We start from the raw sequence: 24,720 nt of genomic DNA on the forward strand, positions 1-24,720 counted from the left end.
TTTAATCTATTATTAATTTTTACTTGAAAATAATAAATAAAATATATTACTCTTAAAATACATCTAAAATAAAACATGTCTTATAATATATTTTTTCTTATTCAAACATAAATATTTTCTTATTATGTTGATATTCACTCAAAAGCAGATTTAAATTTGAAATATTAGTAATATAACAATATTGTAAAAGCTTCAAAAATAATTGAAATTCTTAAATATAAATTTATTCAATTAAATAGGTTGCATTAATTCTTATGTTTATAATAATTTAATGAAAAAATAATTTACAATTAAAATGTATACTTATTAATTATATTATAATGAATGTAAATATTTACAATAGTTATATATAGATCACTACTCCAAATGATAATTAAAAGATAATATAGATAAAAAATTGTCATCTAACAAACTTAAACTCGTAATATTAAATGATTCATAATAACATATTTTTTAATTTAAATATATAATTATTTGATATGTTATAATTGACATAAAGAAAAAATAATAATTTGAGAGAGAGAGAGAGAGAGAGAGAGAGAGAGAGAGAGAGAGAGAGAGAGAGAGAGAGAGAGAGAGAGAGAGAGAGAGAGAGAGAGAGATGTGGTTTGGTAGGGTGAGGGGTGGAAAGGAGATAGAAAGATAGAATATGCAAAGGGAAGAGAAAGAGAGAGTAAGGGATTTAGAAGAAGAGGGATATGGAGATGAAAGGAAGAGATAAACAAAGATAGTGAGAATGAAATATATAACTAAGAGAGGGTAGAGACGGAGATATAGGGATAGAGATGGATAAAGGGAGAGATAAAGAAGAAATATGGATATAGAGGAGAGGTGTATGTGGAGAATAAAAGGGATAAGTGATGAGAGAAGTGAAAGGGGTAGACAAAGATGGAGGGATGAATATAAAAATGAGACACAAGTAAATAGTGTTTGTGTGTGTGGGGGAGAGGGAGAGAGCAGTGAGGGAGAGACACATTCAAGGAGATAATTCGAAATGAATGCTCAAAATGATGTGTAGGACATCCGAAATGATGGTTAAAGTAGTCAAGATGAGGGTTGGGTATGCAAAGATGCAAGATGGAAGATGCAAAGTGATAATTTTTGAGGTGAAATGCAAAGGATGCAAGCTTAAATTCTAATGATTGCAATGTGAATGTGAGGGATACTAAAAAGGTGCTATATGAAGTCTATATGATGCAAGTATGAGGCTCAAACTATGAAGAATGCAAGTGGATGCTATGCAAGAGTGAAATCTATGTTTTGCCAAGCAGGTTTAGGAGCACAAGTTGCCATGTTTTCCAAGGTTTGAATGTATTGAACCAAAGTTTGTGATGTTTTGACAATGTTTTGACAATGTTTGATATTTTGACAAGGTTTTGCAAGTTTTCAAGGTGTAAATTTAAATGTTGGCTTTTATCTTGATTATGTTTTACACACACACAAGACACATTAAGACAAGAATAGATGTTGTTAAAAGTGAATAGTCACACCACAACCTAGGCTTTAAGACTGTATCCACTGAATTCCTACTTGAACCAAAGTTCAGCCATGCTTATCCAAAGTGGACAACTTAGGACCTTGGCACCATAGGCTCCCCCTTACAGCACACTCACTTCTCGGGGCTACCAAGATCCGCTTCCCAAGGGGCATGACTTCCCAATGGACTATTGTCTCTACTAAGGACCGCGAGAATGTAGGATGTCTTCGCAGGCATGGGTGACCCCTTGAGCCAATGGATAGAAAGGATTTTGGCCACTAAAACATGGTTTTTGGTAAGGGCATTCCATTCAGCAAGTGAGTGATAAACTTCCTTAGAAGGTCTCCCAGCCCATAGAACCAGGATTTGACGCACCACAAGGGTACTGGAGGAGAGCTATCACTCAGCAATATCGTCGACATGACTTTCACCGTAATTGAGTTTTATATAGCGGTTGGAACGTTGACCTGGCTTTTGGCCTATTACTGCTTTGAGGTCATCCTCTGGCATACCCAATATCGAGTATCTTGGTCCAAGGTAGGCCTCCTATAGAAGTTACATGGATTTCTCTTACACCCAAGATCCACGAATGCCGAGGGGAGAGGATACGTCCAATGCAACTCCTAGTGATTTAAACACTATAAACACACCAGGAAAAAACTAAAAAGTTCATTTTAACCACCAAACTAAGTGTTATTTAATCTAATAAATCCACACACATGGTTTTGACAAACACGCAATGGTCTTCGACAACGTCCTGCAAAGAAAACATTAGTAGTTTACAGTTATGATCATGTCTTCATCCCACAATTGCCACATGCTACAAGGAGACCATTAGTAACACAAAATCATCTAATGTATGTTCTAGAAGGAAATGAAAACCTTAGATTATTTCTTTATAGAAATTGAGAATTCATAAAGAGTTATGGCACATTTATTTTTATTGAATGAATTTGATTTGAAAATAAAATTAAATATTTTTCATTAATTCAAGTTATAGATTAAAAAATTCAATTAAATGTAACTGAACGAAGATAGGAAATATTGATGAAAGTGTGAATGAAGATAGGAAGAATATTAATTTGGAAATATTGAGAAATCTCTCACCTGCCTTCAATTTATCTGTGGACAAAATTTGTGGCAAAGACAGGCCTGCAATGCACTGTTAGGTTGATGCCAAATACAGAGATTGATGGCACAAAATGACGTCTATGATGGAAATTTGCAATCAATGATTGAAACGCAAGACATGGTGGTTTTTGTTTCGCAGATAGAATGATGTTTCATGCATGTAGAGGCAGGTCCCATTTTTGATATTTTTTTGGTTTTTTCGACTGTTTGCACAAACACCAAAAATTTAGGCATGTTTGCGCGAACATGCTCACTTAATTTTTTGAGCGCCGTGAAATTGCAATGGGCATGTTTGCCTGAACATGTTTTCGCGCGAACATGCTCAATATGTTCGAGCGAACACTATGTTCAGGCGAACACCCAAAATTAAGAAAATTTCAACCCATTTCTCATAATTTTTTTATTTTTTGCTCTTTTGACTCCCATAATTGCAGGATTATGATCTCCTACTATAAAATAAAAAATCTCAAAATGTGCTGCTCGAAGCAAGCTTTCCAACGACTATAATTTTAATACATATTTTAGTCATTAAGACTTTTACATATGAGTTTAACTCATTACCGATTCATTACCGATTGAACATCAACCAACTTCGACACCTCAAGAAAATTAGTAAATTAGGTTAAATATTTTTTGAAAAATATGTAGGCACTAGCTTATTGAGATACCTTACTATTCAAAAAAAAAATTAGGTTTATGATAAATTAACTTCAAATTATCTGTGTCAAACGGAACGTATGTCTGAATTATGATTTGTGTCACTTCAAAACTTCATAAACTATACAATATTCAACAAAAATAAATCGAACCAAATGAAGACATTGGATATTGATGTTACAAATCGAGTGCTGAAAGAATTACTTCATTATCATTTCTAGAAAAAAAGTTGTGTGTCAAATGAACTGTCACTCTTTAAAATATTGAATTTTATTATGTACCACTTTTCAGAGGAGATAAAAAAATTGACATAAATTTTTTTTTTTTTTTAGATTAAAAAATATAGTTACAAAGTAGGAACAAAGTATTCAAAATTACTAGTTTATGTCATCTTGAAATTATTTATAGTTTTGGAGATATAGTCACTTCAACATGACGTTTGTTGCAAAAATATTGATTTCAGTGTCAAAATTGGTCAAAAAGTGGAACCCATTATTGTGGGATCACCCTACAAGATATTAAAGACATCTTTCTAGATGCATTTAACCTTCTTGCTCCAGATGAAACTAAGCCACTCATTAAACAACTAACACATATAGTGGAAAAGGTTAGTGATGCAGACCTTGATACCAATGCTAAACTATTAGAATCATCAAAAAAGAAATTTCAAAGAAAAGTAAATGAGAAAATATCAAGTGACATAGCACTCACACAAGTTGCATTAGCAACTAAGGTAGAAAGTGTGAAGAAGGTACTTAAGAACATTTTCTCACTATACACAAAATTGTGCAATCCAACTCTTTTCACACAAAAGATAAGAAGTCACATTTTGAGTTTGGAAAGTTAGATTAGTGCATTAGGTTCAAAATTGCCTATGACACCAGCTCAAAGTGACAAGCACTTTAGAACTTCACTACAAACCCAAAGTAGATGAAGCCAATATAAGGGCAAAACTGATTAGCATCCAAACAACATTCATGCCTCATATAGAGATTTTGTACAAGGAATTACGCTATGCAGAAAATCTTATGAAGAAACATCCAAATCTTTCAACACTAGATAGCATAGTCCACCTTGTTGTCAAGCTGGCCATCCAAATCAAGTCTTTGGATGTTGCATGTAAAAATTGGGATGCAACTCTCAAAATTATCCTAGGTGTCCATAAATTTTTTCTGGACAAACAAACTATTAGTGTATAGCCCAGTGACATAAGTGTCAAAAGGGGGGAGAAATAAAGATAAGTGTCAAAAAGGGGAGAAATAAAGATAGAGAAAAAGGGGGAGATATAGATTTTGGGAGAATAATAGAGAGGAGATAGAAAATAATGAGGGAGAGTAAGAAAAGGAACAAACAAAAGATAGAATAAGCTAGGGGGGAGCAAGTGAAAATAGCATGAAGTCGAAGAGTATCAGTTGAGACATATTTACTGAGAAAGAGTATAGAATTTTTGGATACAGATTAGACCTATCAACTCAAGGGGATTTATCAGATTTTAAGGTATAAATGCTATTACAAAATTTTGAAATTTTAAAGTTTTATACATAAGCCAAATGAGATATATGTTATGCTTGTAAGAATAAAGATATCAATGCATGATCAAGTATTTTTTTCGTACTCATGTCAAAGGGGGAGATTGTTGATCTTAGATTGGTTTTGACAAATGAGTGTCCACACACTTAAGTCATTTACTTAGTTCATGCCAAAAAAGTAGTACATGTCAAGCACAACATCTATATAATAGAACATGCTAAGTCCATAGTGAGTGTCGAGCCACTCATGTGTTGAGTCATTCAAGTGTCGAGTAGACAGTGTATGCCAAGTGATTTAAGAGCCAAGTAAGCAATGCATTATGAGTATACAAATACTAAGTCACAATATAGAAATTAGTATATGCCAAGCATTAAAGACTTCAGATGTGAAGTGAGATAGTTTTGACATAGTTGTTTGTAATGACACAAACAACTATGTAAACCATTTTTTAGCTAACTAAAGATTGAATTACAATATTTTAGAGATAAGGATGAATCTTAAGTGTGATTCCCAATGCAATTGCTTGTAGCCAATTAGGTAAAGGGAAGGTTTAAGGACAAAATGGATGAAGCACAGTTGTTGATTCATACCTAAGCCTAATTCATCTAAGTCTTCTTAAGGAGGACGAACCCTAAACTTTATAAGGAGTATGAAGGAGAGAAGAGAGCATTTTGCATGTGTAAATAGAGCATTCATGGTCACTAAGGAGTTATGATCTCAGATTACATTGCAAAATTAGTTAGAGAAGAATAGGGGAAAGGAAAACTATACAGTACTGAGACATCTGATCAAGAAGGTTCAAGAGTACATCAGTTTAGAGGTGATCTATCATCAATCAACCAAGTGATAATCACAAGATAATTGTTGAGTCATTCTAGCATGTTAATCAGTCAAATCTCTTAATAGAGTAGTCCTAGCAAGCTGTATGAAATCCTCTAACAAGGGGCTTACTTAATTGTAAGTTGAAGTCCTTTAACAAGGCACACTTCTAATAGAGTGTTGAAATCCTTTAACAAGGTGAGATCTAATTGTCTTTGTAAGCCTCTAACAGGGTAGACCTTTCACAGGTTAGATCATGTTTCATCATCAAAACATTATAACCATCATTGGATACACTTTATTATTGCAATAGTGAAGATTTTTGGGTGTCATCCCCACCCCAGTTTTACCTTCTCATTAGAGGGTTTTAGGGTAATCATATTTGGCGTCATATATGTATGAATGTTTACTTGATTACATATTTTAGATGTACATGCTTTACATGGTATTTCAGTTTACTTATTGAATGCATGAGATGGATGTGTGCTGAAATTTTTTATGGGTCTAAGTTTAAACTACTAATTCACCCACCCCCCCTGCCCCCCCATAGGTTTACTTTTCATAGTGTAATTCCAACATTCTTAAATATTTAGATCTAGGGAGTCCTATGGTTACCATACATATTAATGGGATTAAAGTAAAAAATTCCTTAGTTTTCTTAGGGGTAGCCATCAATATTATAACGAAAGACATAATGTTATAAGTATATATTCATAATATGAGGGAGACACCTACTATATAGTTTGAAGATAGTTCTATGCTAAATCTTGATGGTGTAGTTGAGGATGTAAAGGTGACCCTAGATTCATGGAAATACCCTATACATTTTGTCATTTTCTCCCCAAAAGCCACCATGAGAGGGCAACTAGTTATATTCAGTAGACCATGGCTAGCCACAAACAACTTCTACATTACATGTCAATTGGGAAAAATAATTATATTATATAGACTTTCTACCAAAAATATAGTATTATATTCTCTTTCTTAGACTCAATTGGTTAATGATCAAGTCTTATGGCTAGACCTAGGTGATAATGAGGTAGAGTCCAATTCAGTTAATGAACTCTTTATTTTTTTACCAAAGCCCTTATATGGTATCCCAAGAGGAAGATGGTATTTTGATTTCTATCCTTTTAAATGAGTATGGAGCTGATTCTCAAAATTTTACCAATTATTATTATTCCCTACAAACTATACTTTTTCCAAGGTCCATGTTTATATTTCCAATAGCATTTGATTATATACATACCTTTTTGCCTCATAAAATAAATTCAAACAATATTGTAGAAATGTTCATGGAAGACAAAATTGCAAAGATAAAAATTACACCAGGAAGGGAGCTAAATGTTAATAAAAATATTTCTTTTTCCCAATTATCAAGCTTGTTGAAGTTATTGCAAGACAACAAGCAAGCATTTGCATGGGATTCTATAGATATGAAAGGATTAGATTCTACACTTTGTACCCATAGAATATACATCAACCGTAATTGTAAACCTTTTAGGAAACCATAAAGGATGGTAAATCCAATTGTTAGGGTTATTGTAAAATTGAATTGTAAAAACCTCTTGATGTTAGTCTCATTTATCTCATTTCTAATAGCCAATGGGTATCACTTCTAGTGATGAACCTAAAAAGGGGGATAAATGGCAAGTGTTTGTAGAGTATAGGGAACTCAATATTGCTACAAAGAAAGATCACTTTCCTTTTCCTTTTATAGATTAAGTCATTGATAATCTAGTTGGAAATAAATATGTATCTTTCTTATATGGGTTCAGTGGGTATACTAAAATTAAGATAGCACTAAAGGAATAGGATAAAACCACTTTTACTTGCGCCTAGGGAACATTTGCATACTCAGTGTTACCTTTTGGGTTATTGAATACATCAGTTGCTTTTCAAAGGGCTATTATCAACATAATCTCTAATATTTTTGTTGAGTATTGATGCAAGAGAATCCTGGGTGTAAGAGAAATCTTGCATCACCCAAAAATATTTGTATTTTAGTCTTTTCTATTTTAATAAGGACTAGTAGACAAGGTGGTTGCTATTTATGGGAACTTGCTATTTTTAATGAGTTTGTCATATGAGCTCAAAATGCTCTCATTTTCTACAAGAAGGTTTGTTTTAAAGTTGTAAGCCTACCATAAAAATTGCATTGCTCAAGCATAAGTATTGGAGAAGTTATTATAGATTTTCAGTGGAAGATTTTGTTGAAAAATCTTCAGGCTGACCGTTGGAGGCCTTAGAGTGTCCGGATGATGTCTAAAAACTTGACGGAAGGATGCTAGCATCATTCCAAGCCTATAAATCAAGAGCTGGCATTTTTGAAAAATGGTTATAATAGCCAATCAGAGTAATGGTTTGTGAGTTATGGCCTTCGGAAGTTGGGCTACCAAAATTTATAAAAGAATTCATCAAAGATGTATTTGACCAACTCTATTGTATTGTTTGGGTCTGTCAGCCCTAGTTATTAAGTTTAAGCATCTAGAACCTTCCCAAGCAGCATATAATTGCCTATTTAAGAAAGGTTCAAACATTGTCTAGGGGAGCTCTAGGTGATAGTTCGCAGCATTGTCTTGCAGATTACTATAATGAAGGCGCCCATTTGGGTTAGCTATTGTAATTAAGAATTTTTTAATTCCACATTTGTAGTGATAATAAGAAGTCCATATTTTGTTTCTTGCATTTGTTGTTGTTTCTTTCTTTTTTTTATGAGTTTATGGTATTAAGGGGAGTCCCCTACATCAAGTGGTATTAGAGCTAGAGTTCTTGAGTGTGTGGACAAATCGTCGATTGTGAAGTAGCTTGCACTAGGATCATGGTTTGTGCTAAGAATATAGAAAAATTGCCTATTGTGAGGCAATTTGCACTAGGGTTTTAGCGAAAGCGCAAAAATGCCTCCACAAAGAGAGCATGGCGAAAGAGCTATAGGAGTTACATCTAAGGGTATAAGAAGTCCATATTTTGTTTCTCACATTTTCTATTGTTTCTTTATTTTTGTTATGATTTTATGGTATTAAGGGGAGGCCCTTGCATCAAGTATATAGAAATCCACATGGATGGTTTTATTGTCTATGGTTCTACTTTTGAGGAAGGAAAAAGTTCTTAAAAGGTGTGAAGAACATAATCTCATTGAATAGTAATAAATTATTCATGACAAGGGAAGCACTTACATTGGGATATTATATCTCATCACTTGGAATCCAAGTAAACCAAATCAATATAGAAGTGATCTCACTAACTTGCTGACACCAGAAAATCAAAAGGATGTTAGAAGTTTTCTAGGACATGCAAGACATTGCATGTAATTTATTAAGGACTTCATCCATATTGCAATACCATTGTACAAACTATTGAAGAAAGAGTCACCATTTTCATGGAATCCATAATATGATAAGTCCTTTTGGAAACTTAAGGAGGTTATGGAAAAAGAACCTATGATGTGAGGTCCAAATTGAGATTTTCTATTTCATATGAATATAGATGCCTCAAATTTTTCTATTGGTCTAGTTTCGGGTCAAAATGAAGGAGCAAAATAACATGGCATTTACTATATTGGCAAGAATTTAGGAGTAGAACTCAACTATATTGTCATTGAGAAGGAATTTCTTGTTGTTTGTTATATAACTGTGAGGCGGGGGGTGGGAATCAGTTTTGTCTAATTATCTCACAATCACTTTAAAATTTTCAACAACATAAAAACATCATAAATATTAACAACAATACATCCAATCACTTGATAGACAAATCCAACTTAATAGTTAACTCATACATCCACTTCTTTCCAAAGTTTTATCAAATTATTCCTTGCATTACCAACTGTCAGTGAATTTTCAATTATTACCTAGTGATATCTTATTTATTATTGAGTTGCAATAAAATGTTAAAACATGTAAAATAACTTGCAACAAAAATAACAATTGCACAAATTGACACCAAGATTTTTAACATAGAAACCCTGTTAATGGAAAAACCACTTGGGATCAACAACCCAAAAATTTCACTCTTCTAAAGTGATCTCTATTAAAATCTACTACCTTGCTAAAGGTTGCATACACTTTTTTAAAGTGACCTTGTTAGAGGATTTCACCAAAATATCATCTAGACCATGTCATTTCTTGTCCTTGACTAAAAAGAGTGGCATGATTTAAAGGACTTACAAACACCACTAATAGATGTTTCCATATAGGATTTCACATACTTGTTAGGTCCACTTAGTACTTTCAATAGTAATAATATAAAGTAATTTGTTAAGAATAGAAACTATCTTTGCTTGTTCAGATCTATTTTCTTGTTCCTTCTCTATCTTTTACTCACTCAGTTGATTATGTCTTCCACAAAATTCATCTCCTCCCTATCTTCTCTCTACTCTATTTGGTTCACTTGACTCAAAACTTAAATCTTTTCTCCTTCAACAACTTTTCACTTCACAGCAACCTTCAATTAGATCCTTATCATCATCATAAACACTTGATCAATAACCTAAAACTATCATTTTCATCTCTATAAATAGATTTCTTAATGCTTCTATATCCTTCCATATTTTGTCACTTAATTAGAATCATTTATCTTAGGTTTACAACATAATTCCTTCATACAATGAATCTAGACACATATAACTTTGTGTCAATCCTTATCCTTCTTCAGTTTCCATCATAAAATCCTGCTTGTTTTTTTTGCATCATTAATTTTGCAACAAACTTTGATTCTCACTTTAGACTTTCTCAAATTTCCATATTTCCATCAAAATTTGGTCTCACATTCCTATTTTCCAAATTTGTTCATCTAGTTGTCACCTGGTAAATATAACATTTACTCATGCAACATATAACTCAGTTAATAATGACTCACTCGGGCAACAATATGTTCTTCTTTCCTTAATAATTGCTTGGGCAATATTGTGTACACTTGGTGAATACAATTTCCTTTCATTAACCTTGTGACTCAATTAAGCTCAAGAACTTCAATACAATACAATAGTATATGATTGTAAAAATATCAAACAAATCTTACATAACCATTATCTACATCATTCAAGTACCCATTGAATACCTTACATATCTACTCTATCTTCATCACACTATCTTCAAATAATCTTCATCACTCATATCATCTTCATCAATTTAATAATATGGTACTTTCTAGAGTTAGCATAATGTCCATTCAATTAATACTTTGACATGAATAACAATATAAATCCTAATATGACTCTTTTACATACATTCATAGCATCATCACCTAACAAACTCCTCACTATCAATTTCAATATGATTTTGAGCATTGATAACAATACATAACATAAGATTTTATATTACAAAACATTACATAAGATAATCAATTATATCTATTGAAAACAATACAACTTTTCAATTTTGGTTCAGCAAACTATAACTCTATTTCTTGGTCTGTACCATTAGTAGGAACAAAACTCTTCAACATTACTCCCCCTTTGATTTTGATCTCTTATTTTAGGTTCAATCTTCTATCATTTGTATATTCTCCCTATCTAATTTAGATATGAAACTTATAAAGCCTTGTAGTAACCCTTGTAGCTTGCACATACATATTACATAGATTTATCATAGTAAACTTCACAACTTCAGAAATACTCATAAAGTGTAAACACTCTTGCATCAACTCCAATAGATATTTCAATTCATCCAAGAATTGATGCAGCATGCAGCTTCACCTAGTGAATTTTGGATACAAGAAGGAACCCTAGTTTACCTCTTAGATACACAAAGCATCTTTAGGCAATTGCTTGGTGAATATATAATAAATTTGCTCCTTAGACTTTACATACTCAAGCCTTACTTGGTTTTCTTGTACTTTATCCCTTAATTAATGATACTTGATTTAGATAAGCTTTGTCTTTGCATGCATCACTGTATTTTTGGATAAATTTATAAAACTTGTATTATCACAGTAAATATTGATAGGCTTAGTTACTTCTTCTAGCATTCCTTCCAACAATTGTTTGGTTCATATAATATTTGAACAATTGATACCAACACCAACATATTCAACTTCAACAGAAGATTGTGAAATATAATTGTATTTCTTTCTTATCCATATAATTAATCTTTTTCCTAAAAATAAAGTTCCTCCACTTGTTCTTTTTTTGTCATTGACATTTCCATCCGAATCAATAACTATGAGGACTCTAAGATTAAATTCATCTTATTGTGTATAATAGGCCATAATCTTCAATTCCCTTGAGATATCTAAACATTCTTTCACAAAAGTCATATGTGTTTATCTTGGATTGGATGAAAATCTTGCAATAATTATAATAGCTAGGGCAGTATTTGATTTACTATGTACAAGATATTGTAGCTTTCCAATCATTGATTTGTCTTGTGTTTGATCAACTTCACTAATAGCGTCTTTCTTTGACAATTTCACTCCAATCACCATAGGTTTATCGACTACTTTAGACTCCTCCATCCCCAAAAAAATCAATATTTTCTTCACATACTTGGATTGAGTGACATAAATACCTTTATGTGTTTGATAGACTTGCAATCCAATGAAAAAATTTATTTTGCAAAACATTAACATTTCAAATTTACTACTCACTTGATCAGAAAATATCTTACTCAACATATCATTCCCTCCAAATATTATATCATAAGCAAAAGTTTCAGCAATCAACATCATATCTTGTGCTTCGTTCTTCAAATATAAATTATTGTTTTCACTTATTCTAGAAAATCCTATCTTAACTAGATAAGAGTGTAACCTTTTATACCATACTCTCGAGGCTTTTTTTAGTCCATATAATACTTTTTCCAATTTGCATAACATATCCTTATTTTTAGGTTCAACAAATCCTTCAAGTTGTTCAATGTAGACTTCCTCTTCAAATATTCCATTCAAAGATGAAAAGTTAACATCCATTTGATTTACCTTGAATTTCTTATATGTGGCATAAGCCAATAGTGTTCTTACACCTTCCAATAAATTTTAACCATATTCAATTCCTTCTTCTTGAGCATAACCTTTGTAAACCAATCCATTATCATTCAACTTGTTTATGAAAATTCACATTTTTCAAATCACATTATTATCAATAGGTTTTGTACAAGTGTCCATATGTTTTTTTTTTCAATTTGATCAAGTTCTCATTGATAACATTAATCCAACATTCATCATCCAATGCATGTTTAACTGATCTAGTCTCAAAATCAACTATTAAACATGTACCTTCTCTTGTTTTGCTTGCTTGTACTCCAACACTTCTATCTCCAATTATTTATTCAAGTGAATGGTTCTTACTTACATCTTTGGCCAATATAGGTTCAACTCTCTGATTTTCAACATTTTTTCACTCAGTACAGATTCAACTTCTTTCTCAGCTTGTATTGTCAAGGACTCAGGTTTAACTATCTAGTGCTTGGGTATAACTTCCTATGATTTAGATGCTACTACTTGATGCTCAGTAGGCCTTTTTTGTAACTTGGGTTGAGTATCAAGTGTATCTTCATAAACATTTAAAAAAAAAAAGAACCAAAAAAAAAAAAAATTTGTAATCTTCATGTTCCTTCTAGATTTTCACATCATTTCTCTTTGTAAACTCATCAAATCTTATATTTGCACTATCAATCATCTTGCTAGTATCCTTGTTCATAAATTTATAAGCTTTTCTCTTAGATGAATATCCTAAGAATATACCTTTGTTGAGATAATGGATGTTGCACACATTGCATAATATTGTAATATTTTATTTTATTATGTAATGTTGTATCTAGGAGCACCTAGATGGACATGTAACATATAGAGATTTACATGGGATATACTTGATGAGATGTATTGTAACATTGTAAAAATATTTAATGTAATTATTTAATATTGGAGAAAATAATTAAATGTCCAATATTGAATGTAGGGTCAATCAGTTAGGTAGCACATGGTTTATGTAATACCACTTGGTGGTTTCATCGGACTTGCTACTATATAAGCAGCCACAAGGGTACTTATAGTGACAAGACAAAAAAGGGTGAAAGGAAAAAAGGAAATTTGAGCAAGATAAGGCTTGATAGGTTAACCAAGGAAGTATTTTTGAAGGACCCAAGTTGGAAGCATGGTGTGGGATGTGCGGATTCAATTTTTTCACATAGATTTCTTGGTTGTGACTATGGCTTTGAAGGCTTCCATGGTTGTATTGCAATGGTATTTTTGTTGAATAATACATGGTGATGGATGCTTTTGGAGGCTGAGTTTTTTCCCTCAATAAGGGTTTCCCAGGGTATATCTTGTCACATTTTTATGGGTATGTTGTCTATTCTCTTCTACATGGATTTCAATTACATATTTATTTCAGATCTATTATGGGTTATGTGCAAATAGTTATATTTTTCTTGCAAGTTTTCTTACACCTTTATCTCCCTAAACATCAAGTTTTCCATTCCTAGCATCCTTGTGAATATATCATCTACTTTCAAACATTTTGAAATAACTTACATTCGATGTTTGGGTATACCATAGCTTATAGGGTGTCTTGTTTGTTCCTTTCTTCAATTAAACTTAGTTAAGAGTATAAACAATAGTAATATTTTCTTCTCTCTAGAATATCTGAGAGACCTCCTTTTCAATCATTAGTGTCCTTGCATAGTCCATGATAGATATATTTCTTCTTTTAGCAATGACATTCTATTGTGGTGTCCTCGGTGTAGATAATTGTCTTTTGATACCATTCTTAGCATAAAAGTTAGTAAATCCAATAGACATAAATTAACCACCACTATCAAATCTCAAACATTTTAGTGACTTACTAGTTTCCTTTCCAACTCTTTCTTTTTACCACTTAAACATATCAAAAGCATGAAAATTTCCTTTCATGAACATTATAGTCATCATCCTTGAATAATCATCCACAAAGAAAATGAAGTATCTATCACCATACTAATTATCAATTCTAATAGGACCACATAAATTAGTATGCACTAATTCTAGAATACCATTTGAAGTGTGTGCCTTGCTAGAAAAACTAGAATTTTTCATCTTACCAAGTTGGCATTCTTTGCACATAGCATTTTTAGGTTTTTTGTAGATTTGGTAAGCCTATAACTCTTTTATTTCTACTAGTTTTCACCATATTTTTGAAAGTTTACATAACACAACCTTTAATGGCATAACCACACATCTTAAATTCTAAAAAATAAACATGTCTCAACTATAGGATCATGGTAGAATAAGTTACCTTTTGTTTGCACTCTCATTCCAATCAAATTACCTATATCATCAAATATTTTAACCTTCTTTTTCTTAAATCCCAACTTATAGCTTGAGTTATTCAACTAAGAAACACTCAAAAGATTATATTTAAGTCCTTGAACCCAAAATGCATCATCACATTTGATCTTATCATTCAATATTAGTGATCATTTACTTGTCACCAAATATAGAACATCACTACCAAACTTAACAATAACATCATCAATTTCTTCAAATTTATCAAACTTACTTATATCACTAGTCATATGATGTGAACAACCACTATCAACAATCCATGAACCATTTTTTGTAACATGTGAAATAAGGGCAGTTTCATTCTCATACCTTTCACTCTATGGCTCTTCCTTGATTGCAACATAGACTATTCCAACTATTACCTTGTCATCATTAAAAAATATCCTGGTATGTTCTTCTTCACTAATGTAACACGACTTCTTACCTTTGTCTTTGTCATCCCCATTCTTCTTGTACTTGTAATCTTTATTGGCATTTCTATAATTTATATCATATTTTATTTGGTTAGGAAATTTAGCAACAAAGTGACCAACATCATGAAATTTGAAATAAATAATGGGAAGCTTAACTTTACCTCTTGATAACCTTCCTTCAAATAGTGCTTCAATCTCATATAGATCATCTTCAGTTTTAGACTCACTTTCTTCTTTGGTTTTCTTCTCTTTCTTTAGATTGTTGGTGGTTAGTGAAGACTTTAAAGCATTTCCAATTGTAACCATAATATTATCATAATTTCTGAACTCAAATGTAGTTAACTGACCAACTTTACCATCAAGTGTCAAATCATTTCCAAGCGTAGCTCTTGCTTATTAAATAGTAGAAAAATTGATACCATAAATAGGCAGAAGACTTTTTAAAAATTTACTTACAATTTTAGAATCTTGAATATTTTTACCAATAGCTCTAATTTCACTCATAACATCTTTGCTTTATTTCACATATTTTGCAACATTCTCACCTTCTTTCATTTTCATGTAATCATACTAACCTCTAAGCATTTCAATTTTAGCTTTCCTTACATTATCATCTCCTCCATACACAAGCTTCAGTATATCCCACATTTGTTTAGCATTGGTACAATTCTTGATATCATCAAACTCGACATCAGTGAGAGATGATAACATCTAAATCATCTTGCTGTTATAATTTCTTTTCTCATTCATATGATCCATAGTCAAGGGATGAATAAGTGTAACATAGTCATTTTTGAACTATTGTGGAATATTGTCTCCAATACCAGAAAGATGTAACTTCATTCGGCCTTGACATGAGGAAATGTTCTCATTGTTTAGTTTTGGTGTGTCTCTCTTATACATCGTGATCTTTTTCCTAAACTCCTCTAAACTTCTTTCTTCAAGCATTTAACTCTGATACCAAATTGGTAGATAGCTGAGAGGGGGTTAATTAGTTATGTCCAATTATCTTATAGTCCATTCACACTTTTTAGCACCATCAAAATAACATAAATATTAACAACCATACATCCAATCACTTAGTAGACAAATCCAACTTAATACTTAACTCATATATCCACTTGTTTCCAAATTGCTATCAAATTATTCCTTGGATTACCGACTGTCAGTAAATTTCTAATTATTACCTAGAGAATATTGACATATTAGTCAATTTTGTTATTAGCAACACACACTTATTCAAATTGTGTATAGCTAACAAGCTCACTGAACAATTTATAGTGTTTACCACGTAATTAAGTAGCCATTGAGTTCTACAGTTAATACTGAGTCCTTTGGACTAATCCCAATGGTTATTGAGAAGATTCAATTAGTGTGAAGTCTAGCAATTTAAACCGTGCATTTTAGTATATGCTAAGTTTATAAGTGGTTATCGAGCATTGAGATATCTACTGAGTTCATAGTTCATTTTATGTGAAGCTAGTGTTAACAGAGCTACTCTATACTAACTAAGTGATTCAGTGTTTTCCAAGTTACACAATATCTACCCAGTGACTAGTGCAAACCCAGTTCAAGACTACTTGAAAGTGATCAGTATGGACTGAGCTTCTACATCTATAGAGTGCATGATGATGCCAAGCATTGATTGTTGATGTTGAGTATCAAAACCTCACCAAGTTAGTCTTTAGAACCTGAGTCTCTTCATATGGGCCAACTTTGTAATATTTGTGTTAACTTGTATCATGGTCAACCTTGTAATTATGTAATTTGATTGGTATATATATGTAATGTATTGTACCATATCAATGTGAATGAGAATGCATAATGTAATGTGAATATAGATGCAAAAGTTAAAGTTATAAATGTAGTAGAAAAAGAGTGAATTGTAAAGGTCATAATAGCATAAGGAGCAGTAGAGACATATCTATCACAGAAAGGTAATTAGTACACAAATAAATCTCTTTTAGCAAACACAGTTGCAAATCAGAGATCTACTACTACTTCATCCTAATAGGTGAACTAGTCAAAATCCTTTAACAAGGTAGACCGAATAGTCTTTCATAAATCTCGTTACCAAGTTCATACTGCATTGTATGTTTGTAAATCCTCTCACAAGGTGGACCTAGCAGTCCTAAGTGCTCCTAACAAGGCAGGTCATTAGAAGTGATCAATGTAAGCCTTAATAGGCCAACTTTATGCTACAGTACTAAAGTTTGGGGGTAATCATCCCCACCCAAGTTTTACTTTCTATTTGGAAGGTTTCTAGGTCACCAAATCTTTGTGTCAAAGTGTTATGGATGCTTTCATGTTTTCAGTTTCTTATGCATGCAATTAGATCAGATGTGATGAATTAAGTGCTAATTTTATTATTGGATTAAGTATTGAAATTGTTAAAGTTTTAGAAGTCACTAATTCACCCCTCCTCTCTTAGTAACTTAACATAGTCTTGAATATTTCCAACAATTGGTATCAAAGATTTTTGGTTCTTAGGAGAATGTGTAATAGCTTGAATAAAGATCAAGGATATGGAGATATTCAGACTTGACAAAGTTGTTGACAATGAAAAGGGGAATCTAGAAATGGCCATTGCCTAACTCAAGAAAGCTAAGGAGCAACTTTCCCAATCCCTGAAAAGAAGAAAGGAACTTGCAAATCTAATGAATGATCATCTCTACATTGAAGAAAGAATTGAAGACTTTCACCCTTCAAGCAACTCAGATGAAGAAAATGAAGCAATCAAAGAACTCCTAGAGAAGAATGGTTCCCTACAAGAAGAAGTAAGAAAGCTAAGAAGAGAGCAAGAGATTCAGTTAGTAAGGTTATGTGAAGTCTTGGAACAAAGAAACAAGATAAAAGAAGAAATGCATGGAAGGAACAATTAAATCCAAAACAAATCCCTTCAGCAAGCAGACCTTATTAATCAACTCTCCAATGCAAATGAGGAAATCATGAGTCTAAGATTTGAAAATGAAAGAATGAGGAATGACCTAAATTATAAAAGGCAAGTCAATCAAAGAATGAAAAATGATCTGAAATCTGAACGACAAATCAATGAAAGATTGAGGAATGATCTAAACTCTAAAAAGAAAATCAATGAGAGAATGATGAAATCTCAAGCAGACAAGAACCAATTGAATCACTATGGTAATATAGGTCATACATCAAACAAATGTTGGAGCAATGGAAAAGAAAAATTCAATGGAAAATGCTACAATTGCAATCAACATGGTCATAGGGTTAATGAATGTAATGAGAAACCAAGATTTGAAGGCAATTGTCATAAATGTAAGAAACATGGACACAAGCCATCAAAATGCAAAACCAATACATTGAATCCTATAGAGAAAATTGTGAAAGCAATATTTGGTTGGGACTACAATACCTAGTGTAGATGTCATTATTGTGGAGAATTTGGACACGTTGGTACGAATTGTGTTAAACATCACATGAGCAAAAGGGACACTACCAAAAGATGTTTCATTTGTATAGAACTTGTTCATCTTACCAAGAATTGTTTAAATATTGGAAGAATTGAAAATGAAAATAATGAAAAAGTTGATAACATCCAAAAGTAGATGAGATAGCAATGGATTCCTAAGTCTACCAAGGATACTAGTCCAAGAAATGATGGTTAAGTCACTCAAGAATTGGGTGACTCTACCACTTCTAATTAAGCTCTCAAGGAAGAACTAGAACCAGGCTATCAAAGAAGACATCCAAATTAGTTCCAGTTGAAAGATGACAAAGATCCAAATTTGTATACAAGATACAAAGGGATCACTAAGCAAGATTAGTATGAGTTATTACCAAGTTACCTTCTCTACCAAGTAAGGTCAAGTCATAGACTCTACCGAGCAAGGTCGGGAGTAACATAGACACCTATGGTTACCAAGTTGTAAAGATGTCACTAAGTATTTAATGCCATGTAGTGGATGACAGTCTATCATAATATCTACTTTCGTACTAAGCATTAACGAAAAAAATTTATCAAAAGGCATGGAATCAAATTCATTTCATACCGTGAACTTTTAAGTGCTATTGCAAAGAGGAATTTTCTATGTGATTAAAGCGACTTGAGCGAATTTCCTACAAAAGTTTTTCAAAATTTTCCCAATCTACCAAGTGAAAATGGCATCTAGCAGCAACAAGGTCAAGCAAGGATTTGACATGTTGATTCAAGGAATTGAATGGAAAGTGTTAGATTTCAAACTCACTCCCATGTTTGCCAAAACCCTAGAACCAAGCGAAACTCAATCCCAAATCCCTCCTAAGGTACTTCTTGTTAATGAAATTTGTACTCATTTCAAATGTGATATTCAAGAAATTGGTACTTTGGAAATGGATAATGCCCTAGGTCAATTATCTGTAAATGGAACCCTAAAACCCAAACATCAACATCTAGAAGCAAAAGGGTTGACACATATCCCTCATATTCCCCAAGAATTTCAAATTAAATGGATTAGGTTTATCCTTTGTTGGGTGCATAATGGGTAGTTGTGGTTAGAATAGCCAATTCTAATAACAAAGAGGATGATTCATTGAATGACTATCCTCCCCATGCTAGCCAAAGCTAAAACAATGAAAACCCTAGATTGGGAAAAGTTAGAGAAGAAAACCATAGCTGAGTGGGATGGCAAACATATGAAAAGCAGCAGTGTCATTGATGCAGAATTGAAAATTGGAATTCATGTTATTTAGCACAAAATATATAGTTCAAGATGACTTAAAAATGTGTCAAGTGAAGCCATGGATTTAGCATTCAAATTGGTTAAGAATAATTTGTCATATGACCTTGTTGACCTATTGTTGAGAAAGTTCAACAAAAATATGAAAAGTATTAGAATGTCAAAGAACAATCCATGCAAATTTGGTTCATTGTTAAGCTGCTTATGTACAGAAGTTCTTCCCTTCTAAAGCCACTATAGTCTAGAGAAAGGATGTGCCTATGCTTTACATAATAAATGAATATATTGCAGAAATGGGTGGGAACTATGGCAGAATTATGGATAACTACTTTGATGTATTCAAGGAGAAAATGAACAATAGATTCAAAATTCTAAAGAAGTTATTTGAAGATTATAAGGATGATGTATGTTTTATGGTGGATAGTAACAAGGTATATATCCAAGTAATTAAGCTTAAAGTTGCATGGGTGAAACCTCTTAGCTATGAGGTGAATATTGATGAGACAAAGGATATCATTGAAGCCCTTATCAATGAACATGTTGATACCAAGGCCCCTTATTTTGGAACTTATGATGAAGCCAAGGCCAGAGTTAAGGTAGAAATAAAGCTCCCATAGGCAGTTAACAAAGGAAAGAGAAGGATAGCAAAGCTGAAATCAAGTGCACCTCTCTTATTAACCAAGGGCAAAGGTGAGGATGAGGAAGATGCAAAGGATGAGGAATAATTTGAGAAAGAAGAAAAACCTATAAAGAAAAAGGGCAAGGTGATCATCACCAAGCCTGCAAAGTCATCCATTGTAGTCTTCACAAGGAAGTCATGAAAGAAAGATGACATTATATTTAGCAAACCTCCACACACCTTCCACGATAGGCTAAAGCAATTAGAAGGAGTAGGGATGACAAACATTAAATCATTGAAATATTAGATTAAGATTGAGGTAGAGTAGAAGCAAGTTGAAGACTTGGTGCTAAATAAAATAGGTAAATGGAAATACTCACTAGACCAGATGGCTTCTCAAGCCCCTAGTGAATTACTAGAGAAGATAAAGTCAAGATGGGATTTTTCTATGCAAATAGTCAAAGACATATATGCACAAATCCTAAGGTAGTTATTACTGAACATATCAGATGTTGAGGTGAAAGAGTCATTAAAGAAAAATGAAGAAAATTTGACTCTAAAGTTTAATACTTGTTTGATTTTGATCAAAGACATTGAACATGTTGTTAGGAATGCTATTAATACTTGGAAAAATGTCTATCATCTTCATAAACCAAGTGAATTTCCATTTAAAGTGAAGGATGATGAAGAAGAAGAAGAAGATAAGGAGAAAGATGAGGAAGAGAATGTGAAGAAGTGACTCACTTTAATAATGAAGAAGATCAAGAGGATCAAGAGGTTGATGAGGAAGAAAAGCAAGATGATGAGGAGATTGATCTAGTCAAGATAGTTGCAATAGTCATTGCCTCACTTCCTCACTCCCCAAGCTAACCATTGGCTACATCAAGTGTGGAGATAGCTTCAACAAGTTTAATTGTGACTACTAGTGATACATCAAATGTCCAATCACTCTTTTCCTCAACTCATCTTAGGATATCATTGACAGAAGTAACTTCTACTTCATCCACCGAGCTACAAACTCCTTCTTCATCTACCAAGTTGAGTACTTTAGTTTTTACTTCTCCAATTTTGACTTCTTCAGTTTTGAGTACTTCAATGGTAAGCTCTCCAATTTTGACTACTACAACTTTGGGTAATACAATTTTGACTTCATTAATTTTGGATTCTTCAATCATTTCTATAAGTATTCCATGAGTTAGTATAGTATCAATTTTTACTGCAAGTCCATGTATGTCTACTATTGTTTCTATTCTGGTATAGAAGCAATAAATACAAAGAGAGTTGAGCCTAAGGTTCAACCGAGCACAAAAATTTTGGGGAAATGAAAAGAGATAGAGGAAGACATAGATTTAGAAGAGGAAATAGTAATCCCCAATTGGGATATTTACAAGCTTACTCTAGACCAAATGCAAACATTTGATGAACTCCTCCAGAAAAAGGCTAAGAAGCAAAGACTAAGAGAGGAAAAAGATAAGGAGTATAAGATAATTGAAGATGCCAAGAACATTTTGACAGAGACAATAGAAATTGAGGTTGATTCTTCTCAAAATATTTTGTATTGGCTAGCAGACGTAGTCCAAAAATTCAATGAGGACACTGATGGTCAAGACAAGCTAGTTGAAAAGGCTAAAAAGAAACTTAACAATAAAGTGCTCGAGCACATTGCATGGAAAATAGCCATTTATCAAGTTGATCTTTCTACAATTTTGGTCAATCTTGAGCTATCATGTTCAAATGTATCATCAATTTTTGGGAAACTATGTGATGTCTCTTGGGAAACTATTGTCCAAAATTGATAAAGATCTAAAGGCTAGTGCTCAATAGTTGCAACTTGACCCTAGATCAAGCTCTGCACATTTCAAGAAAATTAGATTTTTGTTAGACATGCAAGCTAAATCGCTAAGAGAAGAAGCAATGATCCGATCAACATTGATTGACATACAAAATATGATCCTTCCAATCATAGATGCAATGCAAAAACATATTATATATTCAAAAACTCTAATCCATGATAATAACTTCTCTATTGCTGACCATATGATTGAACTATCAGCAGAGGTGCAAATTGCACTACGTACATGCAAGGTCTTGCAAGAAAATTAGGGTAAAATCTTGGCAATCACTCTCAAGGTACATTCTAAATTCTTATCCCATTTTAGTGTTTCTATTTAAATAAGTTTGAATAAATCTTTGGCATTAATGTTAAAAAGGGGGAGAAAAGATATATTGGTTAAGACACATACATAGAGACACATAGTATGGGGGAGAATTATGCTATGGTGGAGAGCTTGTATCAGTAAGACATGTTGTATATAAAAAAAGATGTATAGTATATTGTAAATACCTCACAAGATCAATTTTGAAAAATTTTGAAAAATATAGTATACTCTACCGAGCTAGTATCATGTGGTGATGGATACAAGGTATTTAGTTTTGCCTAATAAGTGTTTTGTCACTAATGCCAAAGGGGGAGATTGTTGACATATCAGTCAAGTTTGTTATTAGTGACACACACTTATTTAGATTGTGTATAGCTATCAAGCTCATTGTATAGTTTACAGTGTTTTCCATATAATTCAGTAGCCATTGATTTCTATAGTTGCTACTGAGTTCTTTGGACTAATCCTAGTGGTTACCGAGCAGATTCAGTCAGTGTGAAGTCTAGTAGTTTTAACCATGCATTTAAATATACACTGAGTTTATCAGTGGTTACCAAGCATTGCAATATCTACCAAGTTCACAGTTCATGTGATGCAAAGCTAATGTTAACTAAGCTACTCTATGCTAACCAAGTCATTTAGTGTTTGCTGAGTTGCACAATATCTATCAAGTCACTAGTGCAAACTGAGTTCAAGAGTACTTGAAAGTGATCAATATGGACCAAACTTCTATGTCTACTAAGTGCATGATGATTTTGAGCATTGATAGTGGATGTCGAGTATTAGAACCTCACTGATTTAGTCTTCAGAACCTGAGTGTCTTCATATGGGTTAAATTTGTAATATTTGTGTTAACTTATATCATGGTCGTTGTAATTATGTAATTTGATTGGTATATATATGTAATGTATTGTACCATATCAATGTGAATGACAATGCATGATGTAATGTGAATTGTGGATGTGAAAGTTAAAGTTATAAATGTAGTAGAAAAAGAGAAAATTGTAAAGGCTATAACAACATAAGGAGCAGTAGAGACATATCTATCATAGAAAGATGATCAGTATACAAAAGAATCTCTTTTAGCAAACCCAGTTGCAAATTAGAGATCTACTACTACTTCATCCTAATAGGTGAACCATTCAAATTCTTTTAACAAGGTAGACCTAACAGTCTTTCATAAATCTCTTTACCAAGTGCATACTTCATTGTATGTTTGTAAATCCTCTCACAAGGTAGACCTAGCAATCTTAATTGCTCCTAATAAGAAAAATCATCAAAAGTGATCAATGTAAGCCTTAAATGGACAACTTTATGTTGTAGTACTAAAGTTTGTGGGTATCATTCCTACCTCAGTTTTACTTTCTATTTGGAAGGTTTCTGAGTCACCAAATCTTTGTGTCAAATTGTTATGGATGCTTTCATGTTTTCAGTTTCTTGTGCATGCAATTAGATCAAATGTGATGAGTTAATTGCTAATTGGATTATTGGATTAAGTATTGAAATTGTTAAAGTTTTAGAAGTTACTAATTCACCCCTCCCCTCTCAATAAGCTAGCATAGTCTTGAATATTTTGAATAAAGATATCTTTGTTATTATTGAGTTGCAATAAACATTAAAACATGTAAAACAACTTGCAACACAAATAACAATCACACAAATTGACAACAATATTTTTAAAGTGGAAACCTTGTTAAGGGAAAATCTACCTGGGACTGTCAACCCATAACTTTCACTTTTCTAAAGTGATATCTATTAGAATACTACCTTGTTCAAAGTTACATGCACTTTGTTAAACTATCCTTATTATAGGATTACACCACAAGATCATCTAGACCTTATGGAACACACCATTTACTATATTCGCAAGAATATATAAAGAGCATAACTCAACTATACTATCAGTGAAAAGGAATTTCTCACTATTATCTATTCTCTAAATAAATTTAGGCATTATATAACAAGATAGAAGATT

This window comes from Cupressus sempervirens, chromosome 2 (assembly GCF_028749045.1).
Source record: "Cupressus sempervirens isolate cs-2001-9-10 chromosome 2, ASM2874904v1, whole genome shotgun sequence".
Lineage (NCBI taxonomy): Eukaryota > Viridiplantae > Streptophyta > Pinopsida > Cupressales > Cupressaceae > Cupressus > Cupressus sempervirens.